This window comes from Mesocricetus auratus, unplaced genomic scaffold, assembly GCF_017639785.1.
Source record: "Mesocricetus auratus isolate SY011 unplaced genomic scaffold, BCM_Maur_2.0 Super-Scaffold_100021, whole genome shotgun sequence".
In the NCBI taxonomy this organism is placed as follows: Eukaryota; Metazoa; Chordata; class Mammalia; order Rodentia; family Cricetidae; genus Mesocricetus; species Mesocricetus auratus.
In genome coordinates, this window is record NW_024429202.1 from 27,938,975 (window position 1) to 27,952,320 (window position 13,346).

Here is a 13,346-nt window from a genome sequence, read left to right on the forward strand (position 1 = left end):
TTCCAAGTAACATATCCTTATACTTAAATTTTGAAGTCAAGGCATTTTCAAAAGATAGAAGTTGGATTAATTTAGCAGCATTTATAATCAAGTGTACTTCAGCAGCTTTTCCTTCCTGAGCAATCAAAAAACTGAAAAACACAATAGCATACAGTATCCAGACTCTCTGTGTATTTTCCATCTTTACGTGGCTTATTTATTTATGTATTATTACTTTATTTATTTTACTTTTATTTATTTTTCTCTGAGACAGGGTTTCTCTTTGGAAATCCGCCTGCCTCTGCCTCTGGAGTAAATCTTACCGGCGTGTGCCACCACAATGCCGGCTTTTCTATTTATTTACCACTTTACTGTTTCATTTTCTCTCTCAATCTCACGTATATTTTTAAACAGACTGTAAACCTTTAGAGGCTTTCCTTTATCCAAGTCTGACTTTACTGTAAATCTTTACGTTTTTCTGGTCACGTGTCTCATCTGTAAAACCGCAGCTGTTTTAAACTGACGTTTTTCAAGATGGCGGGCGTAAGCGTGACTAGAGCTTACCGCCTCAGTCCATGCTGACATCCAGCAAAAGCTGCCACTTCCAGCTGTACGTACACCCCTTTTAATTGTTAGCAGAGTCTCTTAAAACAACCTTGCTGGCTGTTTTTTTTTTTTTTTTATTGCCGAGTCAGGAAGACTCCCGTAAGCGAGCTGCGTGAATCTCGGCTTGTCGCTAGCAAAACAGAGCACACCTGAGAAAAATACTGCTACCAAAAATCTGTGCTTCTCTCCGTTCTTCTGTTTCTAAAATTCCTTTAAATCTTTTGTTATTTTGCATGGAAATTCAATCCCGCTCCTGACAACCATTCTGTTAAGAGAAGCTTTTTCTTTGAGAGAAGCCTTCCCGCCAGCCTGGTTCTAGAGCCACATCAGTCCCAAATAAACACACAGGATGCTATATTAATTATGAAGCTGTTGGCCTTGCTTGTCTCTTACTGGCTAGCTCTGCTTTAAGTAATTACCCCATAATTGTTAATCTATGTATGTCTCTTACCGGAGAATAGTTCCGGGCCTCCTACCCCCATGGCGTTACATGTTGACTCTCTCCTGTTTCTCCTTCCCAGAGTCCTCCTGGACTCCTAGTCCCTCCTATCTAGATTTCTATTGGCTCAACAGTACTTTATTAACAAATGTACAGGAATTCCCCCATCATAGATGGATCTCTTTGACACAGAGTTCCATTTGAGATCTGGGATCTCTATCCTCCTGATGGACCCCCTAAATCCTACCCAGAAAAAGAAAGAAAGGAAGAAAAAGAGAGGAAGAAAGAGAAAGGAAAGAAAAGAAACACGTTTTGACTCCTGTGGTTGTTGAAGTTTTTTAATTATCTCAGACATTCCACCCTAGCATTTTATCCACTTTGACCTCAAATGGGAGCTGCCAAGGTAGAAGCTGTGTCAGGAGCAGGACAGCCTATTCGTGGGTTGTGTTAACAAATTGTCCTGTAGTGTCATCTAAGCTCTCACTGGCTCTGGAGATAGATCTTGGACTTCCCACTTCAGCATCAAGTATGTTTGTCTCAAATGTCCCCCAGATCCCTTTCCTGGGTCAGGTTGGCCCCAACTCTGTGACACAGAAAAGGGTCCTAACACAGCCCAGGAAGTAAAACCATGTGCCCTTAAGTACAGCTAATGGGTAAAATATTTCTAGTATAGGTTAGTGTCATTTTTCTAATAATATAGAAATGTCCATTGTCAAAACAACTACTGTAAAAGGATACAAAATATAAAAGCTAGGCCCCAGCTCTGTGACAGGGAGAAAGCATATGCTGGCTGTTGATCTACTGGCCTCGTCCTCACTCCTGGAACTGTACTGGTAACATTCCCTGGGTAGATTTGGGGAGTTACTATCCATCTGGAGACAAACCAACCTTTGGGATTTTTATTTTATTTTATTTTATTTTTATATTTTGATTGGTGTTTTTTTTTTTTGGTTTTTTGAGAGAGGATTTCTCTGTATCATTTTGGAACCTATCCTGGAACTCCCTCTGTAGACCAGGCTGGCCTGGAACTCACAGATGTCTGCCTGCCTCTGCCTCAAGAGTGCTAGGATTAAAGGCGTGTGCCACCAATGCCCAGCGATTGGTGTTAATTTTGACATAGTTTTTGCATGATACACTTACTGGCTTCTAACAAAGAGAGCTAGCACTTTGAGATTTAAGGAGGCCTAGGGCTAAATATTGGTAAGACACAGATTCCCAATAGGAACTGAGAGAATAAATTGTCAAGTGCTAGACAGCTGCTGACAGTGAGGCGCTTTTGTGACAAGCTCTCCTGGATCTTGATGCCGGTTATTTCTGCCTGGTATTTCCAGGCCCACCTTCCTCTAATTGTGGTAAGATCCCTCCCCTGTGACTTTCAGAGACTCCTTTGCTCCACACTGCTCTGCTTTTGTGTCTGCCTAATCTAACATGTTCCTAAACATCTCTGTGCTGTTTCATTTTCAGGATGAAGAGTATAGAAAACACAGTCACAGCAAACAGTAACACCCAAAATCTTGACTTATTAAAATATATCTCAGGAATCTGAGATGAGAGAGAGGGGTGGGGAGAGGGAATGGGAGAGGGAGAGAGAGAGAGAGAGAGAGAGAGAGAGAGAGAGAGAGAGAGAGAGAGAGTAATGTATTTAGTTAACTTATGAGTCAGTGCTCATATGAAGTTGATAACTTCACCGAGCCTCATTTTGTTCATAATGAAACTACAATTTTAAGTCATGCTAAAAGATAAGAAGCATATTTAATCAATGTAATCACAGATGTAGAACATGAGATTTTTAAATTAAAAAGTTTTAAATCTGCTTGTAAGGACATGATAAATGTAATCGTACAGTTCTGGTCAAAATATTATCAACTTGATCCTTATCCCAATTCTGGTCCCTGTCACTTAGATGTACATATTAGCTTTCAGAGATGATTACCCTATTCCAGGACATGTTTTTCCTATTGGACAATTGTCTTCCATTTAGATAAGAATATCGTATGTCTGGGCTTTTTGTTATGTCTCATATATAAATAAATGCCATAGAAATACAACTATTTTTAAAGGTTTTGAATGGTATTTTTTACTGATATTGCCTCTCTAAAAACAAACAAATGAACAAATGGGTTTTTTAAGATTCTGATTTTTCCAGGCCTATTTTTTAAAAAAAGGAAAAAAGAGTGCTAGTATCTTTCTCATAGAATACAGGGCTACTATCCTTTCTTATGAGTTAAACAACTGTCATCTTTGTACTTTCAGCTATGCCTGACCAAAATAGTCTCAATGGGACTTTTTAACTATTATTACTCTTTTATAAAAAGAAGAGGAAATGAACAGTTCATTCCAGCTAATTTTATATAGACAAAGAAAATACTAAATAGAAGATCTATTTACATAGCTATTTTTTTCAAAAGGCCTTCATATGTGTGTACTGAGTAAAGACTTTTCAGTGTGATTGCTTCTGGATCACCCGCACTCCCATCAGGAGCCCCTCACCAACTCTCTGTCAGTAGAACCAATAAATTCATTGGTTCCCCAGGATGAGCTTTGATGAAGTAGAACTTTGGTTTGTCACTGGGACCTTATGGGGACAGGATAGGCATTGCTTAGTCTAACCCTTCCTCAGGAAGAAAATTGTCACAACAATAGTAAATTAATTTATTAATGGCAATATGTCTCATGGTGTAAAGAATAAAAGAAGATATTAGAAGAATGTAAATATGCAAATCATTTTAGTAAAGAAAGACATATATACTATATGTACAGGTATATAATATATACATATATATGTATATATGAAGATTAAGATGGTTGGATATTTCCAAATAATTGAAAAGAAGACCAGAAAGTTTATGGAAGTTATAAAGGCCTGAGTTATTTATTTAAGGCACATAAAGGGTAAGACTTAGTGATGACATATATGGTATTACAGTTTCTAAGGTCAAAGATGAACAACTCTAAAAAACTGGCTAAAATGCATGTCTAATCAAAGTTCTTTATAAGTGTCTGGCTTTTAAAATATTATACAGTAGTTAAAAGTAGCAGACAGATATTACAGACCTTCTGAGTGTTCAATAACCATATTTGGAAGCCTATATTAATATGGTCAGAGGGAGTAAAGGGGAGAATATGTTCCCCCTTGCCCTCCAAACACAACTAGGTTCCAGGGCACTATGGAGCATCCCTTAAAATGTTTGTAGCCATGGGCGTCTACCTAGTCTCCATTCAAGGAAGCTGAGGAGACTCCATCTGGTGAATTCTAACCAGTGTCAAGTCCACAAAAAGAAGGGTTACCACCAAAGAAAACTTCCCTCCACAAATATAACATTAGTCAAGCAAGGCTTTTGACTTTTCTTTACATAGATGGAGTAAATGGTAAAAGAAAGACTAGAGGAGCCAGAGGTTCCTTCCACACCCAAGTTACTCCTGGGGACAAGATCTTCAACTGGCCTTGACAGAAAAACCAAAAGTCAATTTTGGCTATCTACATGGTCGTAAACACCCAGCAGAAAAGTATAACCAGGATGATCAGTATGTTTCTTTACCAGTTCAAAGGGCCACAGTTCTCAGACATCATACTTAACCCCATGAAGTGGTGTGTGTGTGTGTGTGTGTGTGTGTGTGCGCGTGCGTGCGCGCGCCCGCGCGCGCGCGCGCGTGTGTTGTACAAATACAGGACAAGACTTTGGCTTATATTAGCACTGCTATGTCTATATGTCTATCCACAGATGAGAAAAAGCAAGCCTACCTTCCTAAATGCTGATGCCAAATCTAAAAGCTGTGCCTGCCAACTCTTTTGGGAAAGACATTTTTCATATCTGTAATGGGCCCTTCTGCACCCTAACCATCCATGTCCCCTGATTAGAGAAGGTTGCTGGATAATATGCCATCAAACTCATAAGTTTGAAAATTTATTCAGGACACCCAATAGTTGTCCTTGGGATGTTGCCAAACAATCCTATAAAAAGGACCCAATAGTATTCTATTTCTCTTTTAAATTGCCAATTAGATGCTGACTTTAACTGTCTCATTTTACAAAGCTTCCAGGTGCTTGTTCCTCATGCAGGAGTCTGATGTAACAAACAGCTGATTACACAGTTACCTACTCCTTCTACAGGACTCTGATACATGGTCTGGTCAGTTATACAATTACATTTCACTTTACTGAACAAAAGTTATGCTAGTTATGATGTTAACGTTTCTTTCATTAACTGTCTCTTTATGTTCCTCACAAAGTTGTAGCAGAAAATACCCAATGACCAATTCTGAATTTCTGCTGACTAATGAGAAAGTTCTAAAGCTCTTCTGCCAAACCAATGGCCTTACAACAACAGTGACAAGATCATCAGTCCTCCTAGCACCTATGACAAAGTTTGCCAAGGGTTCTTTTAATGGTTTTCTTGCCTGCTCTCTTCCTCTAATAAGGTCAAAGCTGCCCCAACTGTTCTCTTAACTACACTTTTAGTAAGAATTGTAATAGTCCCGGTGGTCTCACTTTGTATGTTATGAATGTAGTGTCATCACATGGGTGTCTTCTGTTCTGGATCTTTGCCACCTGTTAAGTTTTATCACAGCCCTGGAGATTGACCCTCCTATGAGACACTCTAAATGCTGCCCCTTCTACATCTGCCATTCTGCCAACTACAAGGCCATTAGAGCAGGCTGAACCCCCCCAAAGCCCCCAATAGCAGTTCAAGTGACCTCTAAAAGAGACTAAGGTGTAATCCAACTCATCCCTTTTCTTCTTCTCTGGGCACTTTTCAGGCCTCAGAACAAAAGCAGCTGAACTGAGAGCTTCTTTGCATCAGTTAACATCATCTCAGCAGCTCAGGAAACACTTCCATCAGGACCAGCTCAGCTCTTTGGTCACTGTGGTACCAAAAAGGCCTAGGTCTCCTGACGACGACTGCTAAAGGTGAGCTTTGCACCCTTCTCCAAGAACAGTGCTGCTTCCACACCAACAAATCCAAACTGGTTCGAGTTAGGGTCCCAAGACTGAAGAGCCATGCCAAAAGTAAAAAAGCGCCCCCCCCATGTTCTGCCCACTCTGACTTCCACAGTCACTTAGGCACTATGGACGTGGCTTCATTCTTCCTTATCATCTACATACTTAAGTTTTCACCCTGTCTTGTCAACTTTTTACCGAAGTTCCTCCTGGATCAGAGCACTGCCATCACCGGGTCCACATTAAGACAATGGACACTCCTGCTAGGTCCTCTAAGCTTGATCTTATCTTTCCGCAGCCCCCTGTCTGATGAACTTCTTTCAAAGGTTCCTCGGGAGCACAGGACAGCAGTCACACAAGCCACCTTGGCCAATCAAATTAAAACACTCCCCCTGCCACGTGAAGTCAACTTGAGTTTTGATCCTTAGCTCCTAAGGACAGACCCTAAAAACTCCCAGCTTTGACCCAAATCAGTATCAAATAGCTTCTGTTTCTGTTTTATGCTATCAGGGTCTGGGATGAAGGATTCATGGCCTACAACAGAGCCTCTGAGGAACTGAGAAACTTCTGACTTGGTTTACAGATAAGAACATCTGCCTGACAAGAAAGTCAGCCTAGTAACTAAAACATCTGTAGGCAGTCAAGCATTCGGAGATACCTGGCAAGAAGGGCAACACATGGGAAAAGTCCACTGGCATGTTTCCACCATGAGACTACAAAAAACAAACCTACAGATAAAAATGGCCACCCCAGTAGTTCCCTTGTCTGTCCTACAAAATCCCCAAAGTCCCTGCATCTTGGCACACAACCCCACTCCCACAAACCAACTTTTGTGATGCACTGTTCCAGTAAAGGGAGTCTGCTCCCTGAGACTGGTCCCCTCCTTACTTTATTTTCATATAACTTCAATCAATCCCAATCTAACAGTGATGGTGTTGGATAATAAAGGCGATCAGCTCCCTTTCAGCCTAGTTTCTTGTTTAGAATGCAATAGTGAGTTATTATAGCATCATTAGATGGTGGTGATGATGGTGATTGTGATGATGATGGTGATGATAGTGGTGGTGATGACTGTGAAGGCACCCCTCCCTTATCTCTGCCCTCTCATTTCCACTCAGTCACGCCCCTGAACCCATATTCCTCTATTAAATACTTCTTTGTGGCGAACTTTAACACAACTGACTCCATAATGGAAGTACCATTCAGGCCATAAAACTCAACACATAGACGGAACCACCTGCCAAAATGAAAACAAAGGCCTAATCCACAGTTCTGGAAAAATCTGTGTTAAAAATAATAACCTTGTTTTTGGCTTCTGTAGTTTTGCTTCTGGGTAGGCATTCTTGCTAATTGGGGTGTGTCAACCTAGGACATGGTGTTTGAGCTTAAAGTCTCACCTTGAGAAGGACTCAAGGCTTCACTGAGGTCCCAAATGCCCAGTTTAAATGTAGACGATAATAAAGAGTTTCTATTGACTTAAATTCACGTCCATAGTCTTCTTTGATAGACAAAAACAATTGCTTCCTAATACTTACTACAAAGCCCAAAATGCACACTGCTTTCTCTGTTGATCAAGAAACTGTTAGATGAACCAGGGAAAGATGTACAGTTGGTAGGGTGCTTGCCTTACATGCACAAAACCCTTAATTTAATTAACCCCAAGCAACTGTTAAATGTGGTGAGGTAGGACTCATCTGGAATCTGAGACCAGTGATCAAGCAAGTGGAGTTGTAGGCAGGGAGACAAGAAGCTCAAGGTAGTCCTGGGCTACACAGTGATCCATGAAGGCCCTGCATTGAAGCAAAGCAAAACAAACAACAGAGGAAATCACTGAGAATGACTGTTAAGAATGAACTACTTCATGGTGGAAAAATGAGAAAATGAATCATATGGAAACTAGTAATAAATACAGAAGAATCTTGATGTCCCAAGAGCCACAATTAGATCCCATGAATTTATAAATATTCCTAGCAAAATATATTTTTATTTATTGCATGAAACATCATCCAGTTTTAATTAGAAAGGACTAGCATGTTAGTAAATTATGAGCTTTCATCAGGGAGAACATTCATATTATTTTTTTAAAAGAAAAACTACACACAATTGTAATCGCACTAATTAAACTCATGGTTCGGCAAAGAAAAAGAGATGAAAGTCCAAGGAGACTAATTGGGAAGAGAAAGGAGAACAGTGACAGTGGGTGGGGGTCAAGAGAGAATAGTAGAGAATGGTTGTGATCAAAATACATTATATACATGTGTGAAAATATTGTAATGTACCCCATTATTGCTTATAATTAATATACTCTAATACAGTTATATATAAAGTACAAAAAAGGAGAAGACAACTACAGCACACATGCATTATATTCTAGTCCTGTTAGTGAAGTTTCGGTGGTGTGTCCCAGTGTCAATTCCAGCACCAATTCTGGTTAGTTCATGAGCTCCCAGGCATTGTGTTTTATGCTCTCTGCCCTTTAGTTAAGAGGCCTACTCACGCACTGTGAGTTTGCAGAAAATACCAGCCACTTTAACAATAAGCAAAACAGGCTCATGTGACCATAAGAAGGGCTTCTGGAGAAAGTAGACTTGAAAAATGAGGTGCATTTCTCTTCAAAGAATAGAAAGGAACAGGCATTCTGTGCCCATGTGAGGATAAGGGAATCCAGTTCAAGCTCCCAGGAGAAGTGGTGTGAGGTAGATGTGGAGAACTGAAGAGGCAGGATCTGCCAAACCTATGGCTCTGGAGTCTAGAGGGAAGGCCTCTGAATTTTGGTTCCCAGTAGAAGTACCAGGAACTTTAGAAATTCAGATGCCTACTACTGTTACAGGCCAACTAAATGGCATTCTTGTGGTGTAATTCGGGTACCAGCATTTTATAAATATGTTCATAGGTAGCAGCTTGCATGCTGAGTGACTGGAGGTCATGGGGGTTATGGTCCAGCTAGTCCAACAATGACTGTCTACCAATGGAAGGTGCAAGAATCCAGTAGTTGTTCAGTCCATGAGGCTGGATGTCTCAGCTGGCCTTCAGTACGTGCCAGAAATGCCAGTGAAAGAATGGACTTGCCAGCAAGGCAAGGACAAGCAAGCAAAAAGAGGAAGCTTCCTTCTTCTATGTCTTGTATATAGGCTGCCAGAAGAAGGTGTGGCCCAGGTTAAAGGTGGATCTGCCCACCTCAAAAGATTCAGATTAACAATGTGACTTCCCACTCCAAATGATTTAATTAGGAAAAAATCCCTCACAGGTGCTTGGGTTTTACTTGCTTCCAGATGTGGTCAAAAGAGCCATCAAGAATGACTATCACGGTTGTTCTCCCTGCTCTGCTTGCTCTGGGTTTCCCCCTTCCGCCTTCCAAGCCTGGGCTTAGAGGAAGGTGCCTCACCCACCTGGGCATTTATGGGGATTCTGGGGATCCAAATTTTGGTTCATATGCATTCCTGGCAAGCACTTTAACCATGGAGTCATCTTACCAGCCCTGGTTTTGTTTCTTTTGAGACAGGGTTTTAGTCTGCAAGCCAGGCTAACAGGGAACTCAATGTGCAGGCTAAGCAGACCTGTAACTAACGGCAATCTTCCTGTCTCAGTTGGTTTTCTTAGTGTACAAGATAATAGTACCTTGATGCAAATACATGTTTGCACATTGCTTGTGTTTGCTGATGCCACACCCATTGTCACCTCTCTTGCTTGTCCCTCAGTGACATATTTTATTGACTCATTTTCCCTTCTTTGTCTACTTGTGATTCGTTATTGAGAACCGGATATTCTAATTTCATAACATGGGTAGCTGTGGTGGCTTAAATAAGAAATGGCCCTCATAAGTTCTGGCATTTGAACAACTTGGAACCATTGTGATGCTGTTTTGGGAGGTTTAAGAGATGTGGGTTTGCTGGAAAAAGTGTGTTGCCGGGGGTGGGTTTTAAATGGACAGTCTCTCCCTACTTCCTGTTCACTCTCTCTGCTCAGCTTCCTTCTCCTGCTGTCAGGCCTGCTGTCTGCTGTCATACCCCTTTCCCATCCTGCAATGATGGATGTCTCATTAGGGTTTCTATTGCTGTGAAGAGATATCATGACCAGGGCAACACTTACAAAGGAAAACATTTCATGGGGTGGCTTACAGTTCCAGAGGTCACGGTGGGACATGGCATCATGCAGGCAGACATGGTGCTGGAGAAGGAGCTGAGAGTTTTGCATCTTTATATGCAGGCAACAGGAAGTGATCTGAGACACTGGGTATGGCTTGAACAAATATGAAACCTCAAAATCTGCCTCCACAGTGTCACACTTTGTCCAACAAGGTCATACTTCCTAATAGTGTCACTCCCTCTGGAGGACATTTTTTTTCAAATCACCACATTCCACTCTCTGGTCCCCAAAGGCTTGTAGCCATATAATATTTCAAAAGCGCATTCAATCCAACTTCAAATGTCCCCACAGTCAATCACAGTCTGATCAATGTTTAAAAGTCCCAAGTTCAAAGTCCTTTCTGAGATTCATGCAATCTGTTAACTGGAATCCCTTATAAAATCAAATTCAAAAACAGATCACATACTTCCAAAATATAATGGTACAGTATATACATTACCATTCCAAAACATGGGGAAGAGAACATAGTGAGGAAATACTAGACAAAGCAAGACTAAAAACCAGCTGGGCAAACTCCAAACTCTGCATCTTTTCTCCATGGCTTCTCGTCTGTTAACTATTCTGTGTTGTTCTCTGGGCTACAGATCATTGTGATATAGAAATGTTAAGGTCTTTGCAGATCTCTACTGGTCCTTTTCCTTTCCATGGGCATGGTCAACAACGTTCTAAAAACGCCTGTATCTGTTGATGACTTCAAATATACCAGACTTCCAAAGAATGCCTTCCAAAGAGGAAAGACAGTATTGAGCCTTTAGATTCCTCCAAATTACCTTATCCAGAGAATTGCAACAATGATAGTGGGCGATACAAAAGTGAGTGCTCACATGTCTGTAGTCCAAGTTAATATCCAGCAGTCAGCACAGAGACACTTAGAAGCCAGAGTTCTTATTGCCCACCCTGGCCTCAGCAAGCCACACAGCTGCTTTAGGGCCACAGGTGTGACTGTCTTTCTATGGGTGTAGTGACCAGGTGTAACTTGATGAAAGTTGTCATGAGGGAACTACTGAAGACTCTCCTGGAAGCTAACCCTTCAATCAGACTCCAGAGTTTGGTGTGTGAGCTGGCGTTCACCGTGGTAGTAATTAGTGGAATTTGTGTTCCTATTTGTACATTTTACTTGGGAAAATGGATGTTCTAGTCTTTGGGTATTTTACTTGGACTGTTGCTTTAATTGTTGTTGAGTTTGGGGTGTTCTTTATAAATATGCATGCAAGGTTCTTATGCAGAGGTATTATCAAATATTTCTTCCTGGTCTCTTCATGTCCTCCTGAGGCTTTTCAAGAGCATACACTTTTCAGTTGGATGATAGTCCATTACCAGTTGCTGTTCTCCAGCAATTCCTTTAGTGTTACATTGTCACAAAAAAAAACCCTGAAAATCAGAGCCTGGGCCCTGGCAGCCCTAATAAGCCCAGATCAGCCACCCATCCCCAGTGAGCCAATTAAAGAGACAAATTAATAGTGACAAGCCGTAAAAGGAGGTTTATTCAATGTGGGCACATTGGAAATAGGGACAAAGAGGTCCGGTGACCTGGAAGTCCATCTTTAGAGCCCTGACATGAAGTTTAGATTTAGATGGAGGGTTGGAGGTATGCATAGCTAAGCAGTCCTGGTCAAGGCATGGCCCTGACCAACATAGATCATTACTTCTGCTTTAAGTTTTCTTGCAAAGTCATCTGGCAATTATAAAGGCTTTCTGAGAGATATTTCTCCTCTGCTGGTCCAGGCTTCAGCCATTCTTTCTCTCAGAATGGAATGCCTAGGGAAATAGTTTTAAAAATCTGATAGCCAGAGGGAGTACAAGCATTTCTTTAGACTGTCTTCATTGCTACCAGCCTGTTACTACATGTAATCGATTATCTCCTAATATAAGGTTGCAAAGTCTCCCCTTAGGTCTCTGTGTCTTTGTACAAAGATTTACAGTTTAGATTTTACATTTCAGTTGCACAGGATAAATCAAACTATCTTGTACAAATAGATATTGGATTTTTTGCAGCAGTGTTTATTGGAAATACTATCTTTTCTATACTCGTTGAATTTTCACTTTGTCAAAAAATCAGCTGTAATTGTACAAATGGATCTGTGTCTAGACTAAACTGTTCTATTGATCTACTTATCTAACTTTATGACAATATATGATGTTACCTTGAATAGAACGGGTTTCTAGTGCAGTTTAAATTTAAATGTGTTCTTCATCTTAAAGGTAGTTTTGATTGTTACTCTACTAGGCCTTTTAAATATCCAAGTGAACATTAAAATTGACTAGCTGTTCTCTATGAAACAAAACTGAATGAGAACTGAGGGGCAATAGTGGCATTGCTATCATGGATCCAACCAACAGCTTTACAATTATGTTCAATTCTTGATACACAGGAGGGATTTTTATGTCTGCTTCTGTAAACCAGGAGAAAAAAATCTATTGCTAGGGACATTATAGGCCCCAGTAGGGAAGCCATTGCTGTTGTCCTGTTAAATTGATATGATGTGCCTGTCAAACTGACTTCTAAACATTTCTTCTGGTCCTTATGAAAAGAAGTTTCTTTTTGTAATGGATAGTAGGCAGTAAAGACTCATACCACTAGTAAAGCTCCTGAGAAGAACTGACTGTTACTGTAGCAGAGTAGCCCAATGGTTAGCTATACATGAATGTCTATATCATCCCAACAAGGCTGAGGGAACACTGCAGAAAGGAAGTCAGAAGGAACACAAGAGCTGGAGCAAGGAGCAGAGTGTCATGTAGCAATTTCTCATACACTGAAATATCCCATCCTTGAGGGAGGCTCTTGTAGGCTCAGGAAGCTCTGAACTGAAATACTGTCCAAGGAAGAAGGAGGGAGTCTCCTGAGACTCCTAAGCAAGCAAGCTCCACAGGTCTTTAAAAACTATAGTTACAGATCCACAAGGCAGTTCTCCCAAGCTAATAGAAGTAGTAAACAATATCTGGAAGAGATTCTCTAACCTACTGAGCCACCTGTATGTCATGCAGAGCTCCAATTTTCATGAGTCATCACCCATAATGAGCTTTGCTTTCCAGTTACTGATGTAACTGCCTTTGAGTCATCCCTGATCCTGTTGGTAACCTCTCACTCATACCCCTGTAAGTTATCCCAATAAACTCTTAGATTCAACAAATAGAACTTCAGTATAATTGCTACTTTGGTGTGTTCCCAGGTCTCTATATGAAGTAAATAGACACTGTGTCCCATCTCCCCAGGGAGGAAAAATTCATGACACAAAT